General features: G+C 39.5%; 1 protein-coding gene and 1 pseudogene across 29 annotated transcripts in view; one reads left to right on the top strand and one right to left on the bottom strand.

Annotated features, from left to right (window-relative positions):
- EPSTI1 (epithelial stromal interaction 1) overlaps nt 1-21,963 on the top strand; it is a 306,029-nt gene that overhangs the window by 49,684 nt on the left and 234,382 nt on the right. The gene's annotated exons all lie outside the window — the stretch shown is intronic.
- On the bottom strand, nt 15,732-17,112 carry LOC144336351 (palmitoyltransferase ZDHHC4-like; annotated as a pseudogene).

Raw genomic sequence — 21,963 nt, 5'->3', positions numbered from 1 at the left:
TGTCATTTACATGAGGTATATCTCCTAATGCTATCCCTCCCCCCAACACCCACCCCACAACAGGCACTGGTGTGTGGTGTTTCCCACCCTGTGTCCAAGTGTCCTCATTGTTCAACTCCCACTTATGAGTGAGAACATGCAGTGTTTGGTTTTCTGTCCTTGCAATAGTTTGCTCAGAATGATGGTTTGCTCAGAATGATGGTTTCATCCATGTCCCTACAAAGGACATGAACGCATCCTTTTTTATGGCTGCATAGTATTCCATGGTGTATATGTGCCACATTTTCTTAATCCAGTCTGTCACTGATGGACATTTGGGTTGGTTCCAAGTCTTTGCTATTGTGAATAGTGCCACAATAAACATACATGTGCATGTGTCTTTATAGCAGCATGATTTATAATCCTTTGGGCATATACCCAGTAATGGGATGGCTGGGTCAAATGGTATCTAGTTCTAGATCCTTGAGGAATCGCCACACTGTCTTCCACAATGGTTGAACTAGTTTACAGTCCCACCAATAGTGTAAAAGTGTTCCTGTTTCTCCACATCCTCTCCAGCACCTGTTGTTTCCTGATTTTTTAATGATTGCCATTCTAACTGGTGTGAGATGGTATCTCATTGTGGTTTTGATTTGCATTTCTCTGATGGCTAGTGATGATGGGCATTTTTTCATGTGTCTTTGGCTGCATAAATGTCTTCTTTTGAGAAGTATCTGTTCATATATTTTGCCTACTTTTTGTTGGGGTTGTTTCATTTTTTCTTATAAATTTGTTTAAGTTCTTTGTAGATTCTGGATATTAGCCCTTTGTCAAATGGGTAGATTGCAAAAATTTTCTCTCATTCTGTAGGTTGCCTGTTGTCTCTGATGGTAGTTTTCTTTTGCTGTGCAGAGGCTCTTTAGTTTAATTAGATCCCATTTCTCAATTTTGGCTTTTGTTGCTGTTGCTTTCGGTGTTTTAGACATGAAGTCCTTGCCCATGCCTATGTCCTGAGTGGTATTGCCTAGGTTTTCTTCTAGGGTTTTTATGGTTTTGGGTCTGACATTGAAGTCTTTAATCCATCTTGAATTAAATTGGTATAAGGTGCAAGGAAGAGATCCAGTTTCAGCTTTCTACATATGGCTAGCCAGTTTTCCCAGCACCATTTATTAAATAGGGAATCCTTCCCCCATTTCTTGTTTTTGTCAGGTTTGTCAAAGATCAGATGGTTTAGATGTGTGGTATTATTTCTGAGGGCTCTGTTCTGTTCCATTGGTCTATATCTCTATTTTGGTACCAGTACCATGCTGTTTTGGTTACTGTACCCTTGTAGTATAGTTTGAAGTCAGGTAGCATGATGCCTCCAGCTTTGTTCTTTTGGCTTAGGATTGTCTTGGCAATGCAGGATCTTTTTTGGTTCCATATGAACTTTAAAGTAGTATTTTCCAATTCTGTGAAGAAAGTCATTGGTATCTTGATGGGGATGGTATTGAGTCTATAAATTACCTTGGGCAGTATGGCCATTTTCACGATATTGATTCTTCCTATCCATGAGCATGGAATGTTCTTCCATTTGTTTGTGTCCTGTTTTATTTTGTTGAGCAGTGGTTTGTAGTTCTCCTTGAAGAGGTCCTTCACATCCCTTGTAAGTTGGATTCCTAGGTATTTTATTCTTTTTGAAGCAATTGTGAATGGGAGTTCATTCATGATTTGGCCCTCTGTTTGTCTGTTATTGGTGTATAGGAATACTTGTGATTTTTGCATATTGATTTTGTATCCTGAGGCTTTGCTGAAGTTGCTTATCAGCTTAAGGAGATTTTGGGCTGAGATGATGGAGTTTTCTAAATATACAATCATATCATCTGCAAACAGGGGCGATTTGACTTCCTCTTTTTCTAATTGAATACCCTTTATTTCTTTCTCCTACCTGATTGCCCTAGCCAGAACTTCCAACACTATGTTGAATAGGAGTGGTGAGAGCGGGCATCCCTGTCTTGTGCCAGTTTTCAAAGGGAATGCTTCCCGTTTTTGCCCATTCAGTATGATATTGGCTATGGGTTTGTCATAAATAGCTCTTATTATTTTGAGATACGTCCCATCGATATGTAATTTATTGAGAGTTTTTAGCATGAAGGGCTGTTGAATTTTGTCAAAGGCCTTTTCTGCATCTATTGAGATAATCATGTGGTTTTTGTCTTTGGTTCTGTTTATATGCTGGATTACATTTATTGATTTGTGTATGTTGAACCAGCCTTGCATCCCAGGGATGAAGCCCACTTGATCGTGGTGGATAAACTTTTTGATGTGCTGCTGGATTCAGTTTCTCAGTATTTTATTGAGGATTTTTGCATGAACGTTCATCAGGGATATTGATCTAAAATTCTCCATTTTTGTTGTATCTCTGTCAGGGTTTGGTATCAGGATGATGATGGCCTCATAAAATGAATTAGGGAGGATTCCCTCTTTTTCTATCAATTGGAATACTTTCAGAAGGAATGGTACCAACTCCTCCTTGTACTTCTGGTAGAATTCAGCTGTGAATCTGTCTGGTCCTGGACTTTTCGTGGTTGGTAGGCTATTAATTATTGCCTCAATTTCAGAGCCTGCTGTTGGTCTATTCAGGGAATCAACTTCTTCCTGGTTTAGTCTTGGGAGAGTGTAAGTGTCCAGGAAATTATCCATTTCTTCTAGGTTTTCTAGTTTATTTGCATAGAGGTGTTTATAGTATTCTCTGATGGTAGTTTGTATTTCTGTTGCCCCCAGAGGTGGAGTCTACAGAGGCAGACAGGCCTCCTTGAGATGCGGTGGGCTCCACCTGGTTCGAGATTCCTGGCTGCTTTGTTTACCTACGGAAGCTTCAGTAATGGTGGGCGCCCCTCCCCCAGCCTTGCTGCAGCCTTGCAGTTCGATCTCAGACTGCTGTGCTAGCAGTGAGCAAGGCTTCGTGGGCGTGGGACCCTCTGAGCCAGGTGTGGGATAGAATCTCGTGGTGTGCTGTTTGCTAAGACCGTTGGAAAAGCACAGTATAAGGGTGGGAGTGACCTGATTTTCCAGGTGCTGTCTGTCACGGCTTCCCTTGGCTGGGAAAGGGAATTCCCTGACCCCTCGCGCTTCCTGGGTGAGTTGATGCCTCGCCCTGCTTCGGCTCATGGTCTGTGGGCTGCACCCACTGTCCTGCACCCACTGTCCGACAAGCCCCAGTGAGATGAAGCTGGTACTCCAGTTGGAAATGCAGAAATCACCTGTCTTCTGCATCACTCACGCTGGGAGCTGTAGACTGGAGCTGTTCCTATTCAGCCATCTTAGAAGCTCCACCTACATTCTTTTTTCTTTTTTCTAACAGATAGAGTTCGTGTAGTGTATTTTTGGTTATCAAAATACTTATATAACTTTGGGGTTTTCAATTGGTAAATCTTCATGGTATGAAAAAGCATGATACATAAGATCTCAATCCTATAAAATTGGATATTGTTTCTGTATACACACAGGACCTAGAAGGACATGTCAAACTTACAACTGCTTGTGCTTGTGGACGACTTTGTTCTTTGCTTCTTGTGTTTTTTTTAGTTTACTTTTAAAGAAGAAAGATTATTTTAAAAGCTTGAAAAACACCTGCTAAGTAATTTTGAACCTGTGGAATGTCAGGCTCAATATTTGGCACATTTCATATAGGCTTTTTTTCATTTAATTTTCAGATTAACCCTATTAGGGATGTATCATCTCCATTTTATAGGTGGAGGCTTGGATAATTAAAATTTCCCAAAGTCACAGAGACAGTAAGTGATGCAACTAAATCTAGGTCTTTAGATTTTTGGGGGTTAGGGAAAATAGGTAATTGAGAGGCATAATATGTACTTTGAAGGTCAGGAATATCTGAGTAGGGTGTAGGGGTGGTGAGCACTGTAGAAACACAGGCTACCTGTGGAGAGGACTGCTGGAGAGGGTAGGACAGACAGCTCAGAGAGAAAGACTTGGTCAGTTGACTTCTATTTCTTCCTGCCAAGATCTAGATTTTGCTAGAATAGGCAAAAGTAAAGCTGAGGAAATGTGTCTGCTTTCTCTGTGATCAGCATATATGGAAGACCTCCTCTTCCCAGGCCCAACATGGATTAGTACCATAATTAAACTTACTGTAGGATAGATGGGCTTTTGTGACCTCTCCTGGCTGCACTCGATTCCTGGGTACCATTTCCAGCATTATTTCTAGGGGAGAAGGGGCTCAGTTGTAAAAATCTCAGTTGGAAAAGCTCTTGGAACCAAGCCGATTCCAAAATAGGGCCTTCCTGTTTCTAAATTGCCTTGTACCACCTTGAGCTCAGCCTGTCGATTATAATATTGGGAAGTTTTCTTCATTTTTGCCATTGAAACCGTGCATCTTTTTTACTTTCATGTGAATAATAGTATGATTAGTTCCTATGGGGCACATCTTCATCTTTTTTAGTCTCCTGGAGCTGAGAATCCAGGCAAGTCTGCTGAATATGCACACATAGGCACCAAGTTTGCTTTCCAATATGCTCACAAAACTTCTAATGCCCTTCATGGGAGCTTCTGAAAGACACTTAAGGGCTCAGTTGATCCCTTATCCATATGGTAGGCTTAAATCCAACCTTGAATTTTATAATCCAGGAAAGGTGAATAGAAAGTCATCCTATTCATAACTTTCCATCTTATGCTAATAAAGTGAACTTATAGATACAAAAATCTCATATCTATTTTGTTCAGAATAAGACTGAACAGCTTATGAAAAATCTGGTCAGAGGAATTCCTACCTATTGAATGTAAAATTACGTTGATGGTTAAAACCCTGTCAAAATCTCTACCCACTATCAATTCTCCCTGCAGATATCCTAGTGTATGTTACCTCATTTTCATTCCCACTGCCACTGCCCTGATGTATTATCACATGCCACTTGAATCATGGCCTGTGTCTTTTGTGATTCCTTGTCTCCCCCGAGCTACTGCAATGACTTTGTTACTATCTTTGCAAACAGTCTCTTCATTGTCTTACATGTTTTGTCAAGTTTAGTTTTCTAAAACACAGCTTTGTTCATGTCACTCTACTGGTCGAACAGATTTGATTATCTCCTATTCCTGCTGCCTATAAAATGAATTCCAGACTCCTTAGCCACACCATGGCGAACCATGGGCCATCTTAGATATCAGAAAGGACTTATAGCATTTGAGTCTGTGTCATGTTGATGTGGTTTGGCTGTGTCCCCACCCATATCTCATCTTGAATTGTAGCTCCCATAATTCCCATGTGTTGTGGGAGGGACCTGGTCGGAGGTAATAGAATCATGGGAGTGGATCTTTGCCATTGATGTTCTTGTGATACTGAATACATCTTATGAGATCTGGTGGTTTTATAAAGGGCAGTTCCCCTGCACCCACTCTCTCTTGCCTGCTGCCATGTAAGATGTGTCTTTGCTCCTCCTTCACTTTCCGCCATGATTGTGAGGCCTCCCCAGCCATGTGGAACTGTGAGTCAATTAAACCTCTTTTTCTTTATAAGTTACCCAGTCTCAGGTATGTCTTTATTAGCAGTGTGAGAATGGACTAATACATAGGTGATTTAGGGGAAGGTTTAAGGAAGCAGAGCTTTGCTCTGTATTGAATGTTATCAGGAAGCAGGGGTAGGTCTATGATGAGGTATCTTAATCAATCCCATCTAGAAGGAAGGAAGACCAGAGTGAGACTCACGCTGTAATTGATAAAAAAGCAGCAGTCACTCATATTAGCCATAATTTTGGGATGTTTGGTTACTCTTGTAGTTTGTACAAGGTCCATGTATTTTTCTGTGTTCAGACATGTTATAGAGTGATCTTGTTTTCGTTATGAGCTATTATAGTCACAGTGACCTCTTCTGATGTTGACATTATGTGACATTGGTTTCTTTAAACAGGAGAACACCAAGGCCTAGCTGTGAGTGCCAGACCAGTTTATTTTTTATTTTTATTTTTAATTATACTTTAATTTCTGAGATACATGTGAAGAATGTGCAGGTTTGTTACATAGGTATACACGTGCCATGGTGGTTTGCTGCACCCATCAATTCGTCATCTATATTAGGTATTTCTCCTAATGCTGTCCCTCCCCTAGCCCCCCACCCCATTACAGGCCCTGGTGTGTGATATTCCCCTCCCTGTGTCCATGTGTTCTCATTGTTCAACTCCCACTTATGAATGAGAACATGCGATGTTTGGTTTTCTGTTCCTGTGTTAGTTTTCTGAGAATGATGGTTTCCAGCTTTATTCATGTCTCTGCAAAGCACATGAACTCATCCTTTTTTTTATGTCTGCATAGTATTCCATGGTATATATATGCCACATTTTCTTTATCCAGCCTAACATTGATGGGCATTTGGGTTGGTTCCAAGTCTTTGCTATTGTGAACAATGCTGCAATAAATATATGTGTGCATGTGTCTTTATAGTAGAATGATTTATAATCCTTTGGGTATATACCCAGTATTTGGATTGCTGGGTCAAATGATATTTCCGTTTCTAGATCCTTAAAGAATCACCACACTGTCTTCTACAATGGTTGAACTAACTTACACTCCCACCAACAGTGTAAAAGTGTTCTTGTTTCTCCACATCCTCTCCAGTGACTGTTTTTTCCTGACTTTTTAATGATTGCCATTCTAACTGGCATGAGATGGTATCTCATTGTGGTTTTGATTTACATTTCTCTAATGACCAATGATAGTGAGCTTTTATTCATAAAAGCTCATTGTTTGTTTGTTGGCTGCATCATTATTTGTTGGCTGCATATATGTCTTCTTTTGAGAAGTGTCTGTTCGTATGCTTTGCCCACTTTTTGATGGGGTTGTTTTTTTTCTTGTAAATTTGTTTAAATTCTTTGTAGATGCTGATTATTAGCCCTTTGTCAGGTGGATAGATTGCAACAATTTTCTCCCGTTCTGTAGGTTGGCCAGGCCAGTTTTTGTCTTTCTCTGTAGGCAATTAATAATTGGTAAAAAATAAAAGTTGACTAGTTCCTTTTTTACAAAATAGTTTCACTTGGTTTTCTTATCACTGGAACCTAGTACCATCCATGTTTTCCTTTTGGGAGGGCAGGGTATCTGGGGGTTAGACTGCCTGAGTTTAAATTACAACATTTTTCCTCATTAATAGAACATTATTTAACCTCTTGGGGCCTTGTTTCCTCACATATAGCCTGGGGTAGGGGGTAACAATAGCTGCTAACTCAGAAGAAGATTAATTGATACAATGCACATAAGAGATCTAGGATAGTGTTTGGAAAGAGATGCTGAATACAGTGTGACTCCATCAAGGACAGCAGAGGAAAAAGTGAGGGAAAGTGAGCAGCCAACTTCAGTCTTTACCCCCAATGATAGAGCCTGAGAACCTCTTCTTGATGCATAAGATTCACTAAGAAGGCCCTGGGGCCCAGAAAGTACTCCTGGTAAACATACTATACCTGGGGAAATATGTGGTCCCCATCCTGGAGACAAGCCATCTGCATAGCCAACTTCATCACTTCTATGTGAGCTCTAAGAGGCTTATTTTAAAAATTACATGAAAATGAACTCTAGTTGAACAAATAATAAATCCAAGAAAGAGGAAGGCATAGATACCAGAACAATTGTGAACAAAGAAGACAGTGACATTTGTGGTCAAATATATGCTTGTTTTTCTGTTTAAATAATAATCAACAGGATCTAATTAAAATCATGGAGGATTTTAGCACTAGAAGAGGCACAAGGAAGAGACAGGGATATGAACTACAATAAATTTTTTTCCTTTTTTGCATGAGTGAATGTTAGATATTGATATCAATTCCAGAGATTCATAGAAAAATAAATGTTCTTATTATGTTTAATTATGTGCTAATTATATGTACAAATTAGGATAACAACACAAAAACATGTAAGTATAATACAACAAATAAAAATGTGATCATCAATTTCTGCCTTTACAATAAAAGGCGGAAAAGAAGGTGGAATTTTCCAATAAAAAGTAACAAAAAAGCAAAATATTAAGTCCAACAAGTCAGCATTCACAAAAAAGGTATACAGGCTAAATTATCTTATTAGAAAAAAAGCTCTTGGATTGCCTAAAAAAATACAAATCTAGCTATATTTGATTACACAGGATATCTATAAATCAAGAGTTGAAAACAAAGTTATACACCTAAATGCTAACAAAAGAAGCAATATTAGTATGAGACAAATTGAATTCAAGGTGAAAAACATTCAACATGATAAAAGATATTTTATGCAGATAAAATATATAATCCAAAGGAAAATGCAAGTCAAAAATCTTTATCAAAATAGATTTGAAATACATATGACAAAAACTATTTGTCTCGAATATAGACTATGGATTTGCCAAATTTTCCTTTTATTTAACTAATTCTCCATAGAAATTAACAGACCAAGTGAATCAAAAAACTCTGTAAGGGAAGGAGGATTTGAATAACAATGCTAAGCATAATTGTATAGACATAAAATGTTGTACCCAATCTGTGAAAACAAATATTCTTCATCAATACTGACTTTAAAAAGACTGACTAAAATCTCCCACAAAATTGGCCTTCTTCAAGGCCTCAAAGACTCTTGGTAACCTCCAAAAAACCCCCAAATCCTAGAAAGCCACAGTCCCTGAGAAAAACGTAGTAAAATTAGAAATTAAGGAATATGAAATTATGAAGTCTTTTTACTTAAAAAATTTTTTACTGTTCTTTTTTTTTTCCCCCAGTGTCTTGCTCCGTCACCCAGGCTAGAGTACAGTGGCATGACCATGGTTTGCTGTAGCCTTGACCTCCTGGACTTGAGCAATCCTCCCACCTCAGCCTCCCAAGTAGGAGGACTCTGGGTGTGCACCACTAGGCCCCACTAAGTTTTTAATTAAAAAATTTAGATTTTCTTTAAAAATGACTATTGGGGAAAAATTAAAACAAAAACTGAAATTACTTTGAGATAAAAAGACTAAAAACTTTAAAGCCTGTTGGAATAACAAAGTGTTATTGGCATTGTAGTTAATCTATGAATTGATTCATTGAATGCTATAGAGAATCTAAAAGTAGACCCATGTTTATATAAAAATTCAGTATTTAGGACTTTAGCTATGAATGAAAGTATTTCTTTCAAACCAATGTCAAAAGAATAGACAATTTGACAATTTGTATTGATTCAACACAATAAAAATGTAATGAAGGATGATTTTATACTTTGGGAGTAGAAACTCCTTTTTAAGCAATAATCAAATCTCAGAAGCCATAAAGAGAGACCATAGATTTAAGTACATAAAAATTTTAAAATCTGTCATACAAGATATAATGAAGAACGTTTTAAGCAAATAATAATCTAGGAAAAAATGTTTGCCCCAAACAAAATGGATAAAGGCTTAATTTCACAAAGAATGTTTATAGGATAATAAGAAAATAACAACTCAAAAATTGGCAAATTACTTGAACAAGCAGTTAAAAGAAAATAGGAATCAAAATATTCAGCTTCACTAATGATTAGGGAAACACAAATATAGATTTTATTATACAGTGGCAAAAATGTCAATGGACTGATAATACTTTATATTAGGAAAGGAGCTTTCATTTATTCAACAATGAGCATGAGTCAGGTGTGGTAGCACATGCCTGCAGTCCTGGCTACTTGGGAGGCTGAGGCAGGTGGATCACTTGAGCCAGGAGTTTGAGGCTGCAGTGAGTTATGTTCACACCACTGCACTCCAGGCTGGGTGACTCAGGGGAGACCCTATCACTTAAAAACCCCAAACAGAAAAATCCTCTAAATCGATAAGCTCCTAGTGTGTGTCAAGCACTATATTAGGTTCTAGGCATGTATTTGTGAGTAAAGCAACTATGGCTCCATGAGCAAGTGTGGAAATTAATAGACAAGTTAACAAAGAACTGTGTAGGATAACTGTGTAGGATTCGAACAATTCCTATGAAGAAACATAGTGTTAGAGATAGGGTAAGTGATTGAGCATAATGGGACTGGGAAGGGAAAATCTCCTTAGCGTGATAGGTAGGACCTGACTTTCCAAGAAAATGACATTTGAACTGGAGACAAAAGGATGAGAAGGAACCAGCCATACAGAGAACCAGAAAGAAAGTTCTAGGCTGAGGCAATGGCATATAGGGTACTCGGCAACCTGAAAGGAAGCTGGTGTGTATGGGCTGAAGTGAAAAAAAGAGATCACGAAGTTGACAAGGCAGGCAGGAGCTAGGCAGGTCAAGTGGACCACATGGGCCATGGCACAGAGTCTGCATTTTTTTCAAGCCACAAGGATAACCTGTAGAAGATTTTTATTTTTCAGAAAGAAATGACTACTCTGGTTGCTGTGTTGTGAATAGATTTGAGAAGGCAAGAGAAGAAATGGAGAAACTACTAAAGATGTTATGTAGTAGTCCAGATAAGAGTTGGTGGTGGCTCAGCTTAAGTGATGTCAGTGCAGAGAAAAGTACAGGCATGCCTTGTTTTATTGGACTTTGCTTTATTGCACCTCACAGTTAATCCATTTTTAAAATCTTATAAATTGTCAGTTTGTGGCAACCCTGTGTTGAGCAAGCCTATTGGTGCCATTTTTCCACTTTGGGTCATAGTGTCACATTTTGGTAATCTGTGCAATATTTCAAACCTTTTCATTATGATGACATCTGATTTGGTGATCAGTGATCTTTGTTGTTACTATTGTAATTGTTTTGGGGATCCACAAATGACAGTGAGTTTAATCAATAAATGTTGCATGTGTTCTGACTGCTCCCCTGACTGGCTGTTCCCCTGTCTATCTCTCTCTCCTCTTGGGGTCTTCCTATTACCTGAGACACAACAATACTGAAACTAGGCCGATTAATAACCCTACCATGGCCCCTAAGCATTCAAGTAAAAGGAAATATCACACATGTCTCATTTTAAATCAAAAGCTAGAAATGACTAAGTTCAGTGTGGAGGCGTGTTGAAAACCAAGATAGGCCAAAAGCTAGACCCCTTGCACTTGTTAGCCAAGTTGTGAATGCAAAAGAAAAGTTCTCAAAGGAAATAAAAAATGCTACTCCAGTGAACATGTGAATGATAAGTAGGCAAACTAGCTGTATTGCTAATATGGAGAAAGTTCAAGTGGTCAGGATAGAACATCAGACCAGCCAAAACGTTCCCTTAAGTCAAAGCCTAAGCTAGAGTAAGGCCCTAACACTCTTTATTTCTATGAAAGCTGAGAGAGAGATGAGGAAGCTGCAGAAGAAAAGTTAGAAACTAGCAGAGGTTGGTTCATGAGGTTTAAGGAAAAGCCTGCTCCATAATATAAACTTGCAATGTGAAGTAGAATGTGCTGATGTAGAAACTGCAAGATATCCAGAAGATCTAGTTAAGATCACTGATGAAGATGTGTATGCTAAACAACAGATTTTTTTTTTGTTTTTTTTTGACAGAGTCTTGCTTTGTCTCCCAGGCTGGAGTGCAGTGGTGCCATCTCAGCTCACTGCAACTTCTGCCTCCCAGGTTCAAGTGATTCTCCTGCCTCAGTCTCCTGAGTTGCTGGGATTACAGGCACCCACCACCATGCCTGGCTAATTTCTTGTATTTTTAGTAGAGATGGGGTTTCACCATATTAGCCAGGCTTGTCTTGAACTCCTGACCTCAGGTGATCTGCCCACCTCAGCCTCCCAAAGTGCTGAGATTACAGGGGTTGAGCCACAGATTTTTAATGTAGATGAAATGGCCTTCTATTGGAAGAAAATGCCATCTAGGACTTTCATATGTAGAGAGGAGATGTCAATACCTACTTCAAAGGACAGGCTAACTTTTGTTAGGGGCTAATGCAGATAGTGACTTTAAGTTGAAGCCAATGCTCATTTGCCATTCTGAAAATCCTAGGGCCCTTAAAAAAGTGTGCTAAATTGTGTGTATGCTCTATGAATGGAATAACAGCCTAGATGGCAGCACCTCTGTTTACAACATGGTTTACTGAATATTTTAAGCCCGCTAATAAGACCTGCTCAGAAGAAAAATTTCCTTTCAAAATATTGCTGCTCATTGACAATGCACCTAATCACCCATGAAAACAACATTAATTTCCTTCTATATTTCCCAGGCCTTTAAAGTTAGCATATCTAAACTTAAACTTTTGATATTTTTTCTTCCCAAACGTTGGTTCTAATACCTATTAGGATATTTGGCAGTATTTCTAAACCAAATATCAAAACGAAGAACCAAGGTTTGGGAAGAAGAATATCAAAAGTTCAAGGACAGACATGCCAAGTTTGAGATGCCTGGAAGATATACAAGGAGATTAATGTTTTCATGCCTGCCAATGCAGTCTCCATTCTGCAGCCTGTGGATCAAGGAAGAAATTTGATGTTCACATCTTATTTAAGAAATCGATTTTTAGGCCGGGCGCGGTGGCTCAAGCCTGTAATCCCAGCACTTTGGGAGGCCGAGACGGGTGGATCACGAGGTCAGGAAATCGAGACCGTCCTGGCTAACACGGTGAAACCCCGTCTCTACTAAAAAATACAAAAAACTAGCCGGGCGCGGTGGCGGCGCCTGTAGTCCCAACTACCCGGGAGGCTGAGTCAGGAGAATGGCGTGAACCCGGAAGGCGGAGCTTGCAGTGAGCTGAGATCCGGCCACTGCACTCCAGCCCGGGCGACAGAGCGAGACTCTGTCTCAAAAAAAAAAAAAAAAAAAAGAAATCGATTTTTTAAAGGCTATAGATGGTGATTCTTCTGATGGATCTGGGCAAACTAAACTGAAAATCTTCTAGAAGGGATTTACCATTCTAGATGCCATCAAGAACACTTGTGATTCATGGGAGGAGGTCAAAATATCAACATTAACCGGAATATGGAACAGGTTGATCCCAGCCCTCATGGATGACATTGATGGACTCAAAACTTCAGTGGAGGAAGTCACTGCAGATGTGGAAATAGCAAGAGAACTAGAATTAGAAGTGGAATCTGAAGATGTGAATGAATTGTTGCAATCTTAGGATCAAACATCAATGGATGAGGAGTTGCTTTTTGTGGATGAGCAAAGAAAAGGATTTGTTGAGATGGGAACTACTCCTGATGAAGATGCTGTGGGCCGGGCGCGGTGGCTCAAGCCTGTAATCCCAGCACTTTGGGAGGCCGAGACGGGCGGATCACAAGGTCAGGAGATCGAGACCATCCTGGCTAACACGGCGAAACCCCGTCTCTACTAAAAACACAAAAAATTAGCCGGGCGAGGTGGCGGCGCCTGTGGTCCCGGCTACTCGGGAGGCTGAGGCAGGAGAATGGCGGGAACCCGGGAGGCGGAGCTTGCAGTGAGCTGAGATCTGGCCACTGCACTCCAGCCTGGGCGACAGAGCGAGACTCCGTCTCAAAAAAAAAAAAAAAAAAAAAAAAAAAAAGAAGATGCTGTGAACATTGACGAAATGACTTAAAATTTAGAATATTGTATAAACCTAGCTGATAAAGTGGTGGCAGGGTTTAAGAGATTGACTTCCATTTTGAATGAAGTTCTGTTATGGGTAAAATGCTGTCAAACAGCATTGCATGCTACACACAAATCTTTCATGAAAGAAAGAGTCAATTGATGTGGCAAACTTCAATGTCTTATTTTAAGAAATTGCCACAGCAACTCTGGCCTTTAGCAACTACCACCCTGATTAGTCAGCAGGTATCAACAAGAGCCTCCACCAGCAAAAATATTACAACTCACCCAAGGCTCAGATGTTAGCACTTTTTTAGCAATAAAGTATTTTTAAATTAAGGTATACATTTTTAAAGACATAGTGCTGTTGCACACCTAACAGACTACAATATAATGTAAACCCAACTTTTATATGAATGGAAAACAAAAACATTTGTGTGACTCAATTTATTGCAATGTTTGATTTGCTTTTTTGTAGTGGTCTAGAAGCAAACTCACAGTATCTCTGACATATGACTATACCTACATATTGTATGTAAGTTCAACAGGACATATTGATATTGGGGATGAAGAAGAAGGAAGAATCAAGGATGACTCCCAAGTTTCTGACTTGAAGTATTGGAGGTGTAGTTATGCCATGTATTGAGATGGGGGCTACTAGGTGAAAACCAAGGTTTGGGAAGAAAAAATCAAGAGTTTAAGTTAAGTTTAAGCTTATATATTTAGAAGAATATCAAGAGTTTAAGTTTGAGATGATTTGGAGATATCAAATGGGCAGTTGTACACATGAATTTGGTCTCACTGAGCAGATGTGTGGGAAACAAATTTAGGAATTATTAGCATGTAAATATAAAGCCATGAAAATGGATAAAGTCACTTAAGATGAAATTGCAGGTTTGAGAAGAGGGCCCAGGACCAAATACAGAGGAGCTCTATCATGTAGAGTTCAGGTAGATACTAAAGGACATCTGAGAGGTTGGGCAAATCAAGAGTGTAGTATCATGGAAAACAGGACAGACATGTTTCCGAAAGGAGAAATCAGTCAATTCTCCACCAGTGTTGAAAGGTCAGATGAGAGGAGGACCAGTGACGATGGCTGTGATCTTGACAGGAATTATTTGGGCATGATGATGGGGCTAGAGCTTGATTGAATTGGACTCATGAGTAAATGGAGATATGGGAATAGATTTGGCATTTAGCAGTAACTCTTGAATAATTTGAAAGTGAGAACAATGAAATGAGGCAGTAACTGGATGAGGCTGTGGAATCAAAAGTTTTCTTAATGGGTCATGTTTGTATGCTGATAGAAATGATCCAGGAGAGGAGGGGAAGACTAGACACAAGGGGAAGACTAGACACAAGGGGAAGGCTAGACACTAGAAAGATTATATGAATAGCTTCCTGAGTATACGTAACCAATGCTTAATGATTAGTCAATGATTAAAAGGAGAGTACTTCCCTTTAATTAAGGAAGCACTCTTTACATTTTTGTTAAAGGAAGATAGGTACAGATATAGGAAGACTTAAAGATTTTGTGTTGACAAGATGAAATACTTATTTCTCTATTCTCAATGAAGTATGAGAAGATTGTCAGCTGAGAACTGAGAACAAACAAAAGGTACAGGAGAAGAATTAATGAGTGGGCTGGGCATGGTGGCTCATGCCTGTAATCCCAGCACTTAGGGAGGCTGAGGCAGGTGAATCACTTGGGGTCAGGAGTTTGAGACCAACCTGTCTCTACTAAAAATACAAAAAATTAGCCGGGTATGGTGGCAGGTGCCCATAATCTCAGCTACTCAGGAGGCTAAGGCGGGAGAATCACTTGAACCCAGGAGGCGGAGGTTCAGTGAGCCGAGATCACATCATTACACTCCAGCCTGGGCAACAGGAGCAAAACTCCATCTCAAAAAAAAAAAAAAAAAAAGAATTTATGAGTGAAATGGAGTAGTAGAATTCAGTAGGATGAAGCTAGAGTTAATGGACTTCATTTGAAGCCAGTCTACGTCACCACTGCATCCTTCTTCATACCTCCCATCCCAAAACACCAAATATGTTATTTTTCTCAACTTTATTTATTTATTTGTTTGTTTGTTTGTTTGTTTGTTCTGGTGCAGACTCAGAGAAAACAGATAGTTGGCTTGATCTAAGTTTGAGATTTTTCCAGACATATATGATGGAAGCAGGGAGAAGAAGAAGAAAGGAATTTGTAAGGGAAAGATTTAAAAATTGGACTATGGGCTCTAAGCTGCACAAGAATTAAAATAGATGGGAACTGATGGTTAGAAAGAGGTGGGGAATCAGTGGTTTAGAAATCCCAGAGAGACTGGAATGTTGTTATATTGATAGTACTTGAAAGAACATGGAATGACAGAAAGTTGTGTTCAGGAATGGAATTTATCAGACAGTTTGGAGAGAGGACATTTTTTCATGACAACAATGACAAGGGTACGGCCCTGGCAGTATGGCTGAGGTAGAGTGAAGAAGAGTTACTGGAGACCAAGAAATCAAGAAACACAGCTTGTGGTTGGGGAGAGCACATAAGATATCCATGTTAACAGTAGTCAAGATAAGGAGGAAGGCTGAAGGGTTTTTTAAAAATAAATAAATGCATACTATATTTAAAAGGCAGTAATACTCTTTCCATTCTTCTTTCTTCTTTCTCTCATAGTATGGAATGGCAGGTAGAAAGATCTCTCAAAGGTTGCTCCAGAGCCCATGGGAGTGAATGTTCTGGTAGATTTAGGGCTTTCCTGATGGGGTCAGACCGTGAGGGGGCAATGCTGGCATGGGACCCAGTCACCTCTGTACCACTCATTAGCAGTCTGGTTGGTGGCAACCAGGTACAGAGCAAAGCACTCAGGAGGAAGCTCAGGACCATTACAACATCCTCCCCAACCACAACCCCAGCATGAAGACAATTGTTGGAAAGGTCCGGAACAGGTACTGAATAAGAAAAATCAAGTCTATAAACTGGAAGTGTCTGAGGTCATCAGTGTAAGTCTAGTGCAAATCCAACAATACCACCAAGTTGACCAGAAACGCATTGCTCACAATGGCCATGGCAGCAGCCGAGGTCATCAACATCAAGAGGTAGATGAGAACGTATTAATAACTGGTGTTCCAAGCCCAGATGCAGTTGTTCACCCAAACCCAATGATGATCAAAACGGTGCACACACTGCAGTCAGTGCTTAGATCGAGCTGGTGTTCGTAAATCATAAGTAGAGCACCTCACCTCTTTAGAAACATCACTTCATTGAATTTATAAACTTGAAGAAATAATTCACTTGCTTTTGTTATAATGCCAGAATCAGTTACATAAGTTAGGGTGGAAATAAACGGGTCTACAATCAGAAGCAGATAGGGCAGAAGAAGGTAATACAGGAGAACTAGCTTTTGATGGTAGCCAGGTATTTCCCAGGTATATTCAGCATTCACCATCCCTTGCAAGACCAGGTGAAGGATAATGAAGGTATGGTTTCATGTATGGGAAATGTAATGAAGCAATCTTTACATGGCTTTCTGAAGACATTCTGGAATTATACAGGAAAATATCTGTGCTCCTGCCCTGACCAGGCATTTCAAATCATGGGTTTTCTAGCAAAAAACAGGTCACAACATAACCAACTGGCACCAAAGCCAGTAGAGCAGGAAGAAAACCAGGAAGTCCATGCTGTGGGGTATTCCTCTTGTTTGGATGATTTTCAGCCAGCAGCTCTGGCGTTCCTCCTTCCAACATTCACAGAGAATTCAAAAAGCAGCTCCTCTTGGGCAGCAGTGTCTGCCTGACATGGCGAGTAGCACCCAAAGCTGCAGGACATGGTTCCTTCAGGAGGCTGGGTCTGGCACCAGCCTTGACCAATTGCCAATTACATGATGCCCACGCCTCCTGGGTGCACCAAAGGCTGAAATCTTAAACAAATGAGAGATGGTTGACCAGAAGGTTGAAGGATGACAATGGCAAAGAGGATGGTATATTCTGTGTTGTGGGAACTACAGGAGCAAACATGTTTTGCAGGTGATGGGGGAAGTAATGGTCTGGAAGTAGATTGGGAGCAAACAGGATGTCTGCTTCACTTTCAGGCACCAAGGAATATGTATATGAGAAGTAAAATAGCTCCATATCCGGCGGTCGGAGGAAGTACTCTTCTCAAGAGGTGGTCAGGTTTCAGACAATGTGGGAAAGTGAGGCCGACTCTTTTTTTTTTTTAATTTTTTATGTTGAAATAATTTCCAACTTAAAGGTACAAAAATAGTAGAAAAATGGTTTCCAATAAAACCTTCATCTAGCTAACATTAATATCTTATATAGCCATAGTACAATGATCAAAATCAGAAAATTAACATTGGTACAGTACTATTAATATAAACTACAGACCTTATTCACATTCCATCAGTTTCCCTCCAGTGCTTCTTTTCTATTTCAGGATCCAATTCAGGATCACATAAAACACCCAGTCACTATGATTCCTTAATTTCCTCCAATATGTGACAGTACCTCATTTTTTTCCCTTCTCTTTCATGAACTTAACACTTTCAGTGGGTATTGGATAATTACTTTGTAGAATGTCCCCCAATTTGGGTTTGTTTGATGTTTTCTCATGAATAGCTTGAAGTTATAATTTCCAACAAGAAAATTACAGAAGTGATGCCGTGTCCTTCTCAGTGCATCACGTCAGAGGGTACATGATGGTCAGTATCCTTATCACTGGTGATATTTACTTGGATCATTTGGTGAGGTGGTCTCCACTGTTGAGTTATTGTTTTTCTCTTTGCAGTTGATGAATGTCTTCGGAGAGATCCTTTAAGACTATACTAATATCCTGTTATCTGCAAACCTTTGCCCAGTGATTTTAGCATTTGTAAATGGATCTTGCCCACAATTTATTTTTACCTGGGTGTTTGCCTAATAGTCATTTTGTATTTGAGGGAGACTTTCTGACGTGAGGTTAAGAATCCTGAGTTGTTAACTCTTGGTTAAAGATAAAGAGATTTTTGCCCCCTTGGAAAGGTTTGGAAGACTAGAGGGAGGTGTGGGGGCTTAAGTGGCTGACATACGGGGCAGTGTGGGATTGAGACATTGAGTGATATTGAATGATGGGTGAGACTGGGACACTCGGAGGTGATGGAGATAAATAGGAATGTGCAAGACAGGATAGGACTAGTACTTAAAGGAGGTTATCCTTGGTTCTGAATTGGCACTTTCATAAAGTTAACTTTTGGTGAATATATATAAATTTGTGTAGATCAGCTTGGCACTATTAAGCATGGTTTAATCATGCATAGGCTGAGTGCAGTGGCTCATGCTTGTAATCCCAATACTTTGGGAGGCTGAGGTGGGAGGATCACTTGAGGCCAGAAGTGATCAGCGTGGGCAACACAGCAAGGCCCCACCTCTAAAAAAATATTAGCTGGGCATGGTGGTGTGCTCCCGTAGCCCAACTATTTGGGAGGTTGATGTAGGAGGATCACTTGAACCCAGGAGGTCAAGGCTGCTGTCCAGCCTGGGCAACAGTGTGAGACCCTGTCTCAAAAAACAAAACCAAAAATTTGTATATCTATTTATGTGAACCTATATTAGAATAAAATTCTACTTCTAGGTTTATATCCTAGAAAAGTATTTATGTATTTGAACAAGATGTATATACCAGGATGCTCACTGGAAAAAACCATAAATATCCATCCATAAGAATGTTACATGTATTATATCCATATCATAAAATGCCAGTCAGCTGCCAAAAGGAATAAGATATATATTTATAAATATGGAAAAATCTCGAAGATGTGGTTAGATGACAAAAATCTATTTTCAGAACAAAATATAGTATCCCACTTAAAGAAAAAAGTCTGTTAGGGTAGGAAAAGCTGTAGTTAAAAAACGTAAACACCAAAATTTCGGTGACTTAAAGAACAAGAGGTTTATATCTTTCTTGTGGAATGATCCAGGGCTGATGTTTGAGTCAGGTTAGCTTTTGCCCCCTGGCATTAAAAGCTTCAGGCAAAGGGTGACTCTACTATCTTTTGCAAATGCCTTGCAAGCCCACCATCATCAGTTAGAAGGAGGAAAGAGTATTAAGAATCCTGTGAGAGGTTATTGATGTGGATCACTTCAGCCTGGCCCATACATTTACTCACATTTCATTGACTAGAATGCAGATATATGCTCCTAGGTCACATCTAATTGTGTGGGAGCTGGGAAATGTAGTCTAGCTATATATCCAGGAAGCAGAGAAACACATTTTAGAGAACAGCTGGCCTTCTCTGCCTTATCCTAATTACCCTCCCCCAAGGTAAATCACTGTTCATTTGTATGTAATTTTAAATAGATATTTATCAATTAATAGAAAATAATCAGGATACATACTTGAGAATTCATGATGTCCTTTGGGGAAAGGAGTCAGGTTGACAGAGATGTTATATAGGACCTTAACTTTTTTCTTTATATTTTTATCTAATTTCTATTCTATTTTCTGACTCGTATTTATGTATTACTTGTGCAACTAAAAATTAAATTATTAAAGACCAGATAAATGAAGGGAAAGAATTCCTTAAAGTTTATGTAATAGGTTGATTACTTTGATTAAGTACAAAGTTCTCCCAGCATTACTACTCACTTTCATGTTTTGTTTTATAAATCTTGTTCTTGTGATCTCTTAAACAGGTTTTGTGTATCCCAATAGATTTTCTCTCACTCTCTTACTTACATAGGCTCTGTGAGTGCTTGTAGGTGTGTGAATGTCATTTGCTCATACCCAGTTGTGTGAAACTGACTCGAGCAAAATAATACTTCTTTAGATTGTCCTACAACCCATATTGCTAAGCACATGGCAGAGACTCAGGAAATATTTGTTGCCTGCATGAATATATGCGTGCCTGTACGAATGATTACTTACCTAAACCTCATGGTGGCAAAGTTCAGGTTTGTGAAGCTATTGCAAAGTACATGTAGAATGCATTATTAGATTATACAGTTCCTAAGACACACTGAGGTTTTATTTCCAAATGTGTTATATAGCATGAATTATTCATAAGTCAGAATCATGTAGACTTAAGATAATTATGCACATTGAATATCCATCTGTACTACTGTAGTAGTTCTTACCATCACCAGGGGTGCTTTTAAGAAACGCAGATTCCCAGATCCCACTCCAGACGTGCTGAATTAGAGTCAAAGGCTTAAGTCCAGTAATTTCTAGGAAGCACCGCAGGTGATTCTCATGTAGCCAGCGCCACACTGGTCTTCCCACTGGCATTCTGGAAACTACTGTTCTATGAAATCTGGAATGGGACCTGCCAAGTCTCCCTAGTAAACACCACCATAGTCTGTGTGAGTTTTTTTCCCTTTTTATTTGAGAAACATTTCAAACACACAGAAAATATATATCAACCACTAAGGCCATATTGTTAAGATATTACTTATATTCGGTTAATTAAAAAAATAAATATTACAAAGACAGCTATCCCTCCACCCTCATCCTTTCCTTCTCTGTCTTTCCCTAGCAATAACCACTGTCCTGGTATGTAACATTTGTCAATGTGCTTTAACCAAAAACTACCAGGAACATACCTGTAGTTGAACAAGTTGGGTTTATTACTCATTGCAGCAAAGGAAAATGCATACCATAGGGAATGGTGAGTTATCTCCGTGAGAAAGTGTTAGAAAGACCCTACTACAGGATTTGTGTTTTGGTTGGGTAATTTTGGGGAGGTCTACGGAGGCAGGGAGTTACTCTGGATTGGACGCCATCAGACTGTGGGGACAATTTTATGATTGGATATCTCAGTAAATCTTTCCTATGGGAAGGACCTAGAGTGACTATGAAGCTGTAATTAGTGAAGAAGTAGCAGTCATTCACTTAGAGGAGATGATGTTTGGTACTTTGTGGATTGCATGATGACCTTGTGTGAAGTGGATATTCTGTGTGACTACTTACATCCAACAGTGGAACAAGGCTTAACTTCAGTGTCGGATCAGATCAGTTTATAATAACACTGAGATTTAGACGTGAGCATCAGATCAATTCCTGGATGCCAGGAGCTGCTCTTCTCACTTGGCAAGTGCTTCTAATTTTACTACCTATAAGTGAATTCGCAAAAAGCATAGACTGCTTTTTAAAATATCATTGTATCATAATTTGAAAGGCAGCCTCCTCCACTCAGGTATTTAGGAACCAAAACTGATAGAGACTCCACCACCTTCAATGCACAACTTCCAACATTTCCTTGAGGGCTGTCTCTGTTCCATCCAGGAGAACAACGTATGGAGGCACATGCGTGGGAATTTTCTAATAAGTTAGTACTGGACGTGGCATTCATCACTTCTCACATTCCAATGGTCAAGACGCGATCATATAGCCAACCTTAGCTGCAAGGGAGGCTAGGAAATGTAGCCAAGTTGTGTGGCCAGAAGAGGAGAATGTAAATTTTCATGACCATTTAGCAGTCTCTGCTACAACTGTATTCTGTTGAGGCAAGATTTTCTTGAAGAGACCTTTCAGGATATGCCATAGAAATCAACATAAGAATGAGCAGGAAGGATCCTTAAAAATCCTAAGTTGGACATGAGTAAATTTTATTTTGTACTATGGAG

Source organism: Macaca mulatta, chromosome 17 (genome assembly GCF_049350105.2).
Source record: "Macaca mulatta isolate MMU2019108-1 chromosome 17, T2T-MMU8v2.0, whole genome shotgun sequence".
Classification (NCBI taxonomy): domain Eukaryota; kingdom Metazoa; phylum Chordata; class Mammalia; order Primates; family Cercopithecidae; genus Macaca; species Macaca mulatta.
The sequence above is the reverse complement of the archived record's forward strand: the minus strand, read 5'-3'. Positions and strand labels throughout refer to the sequence as shown.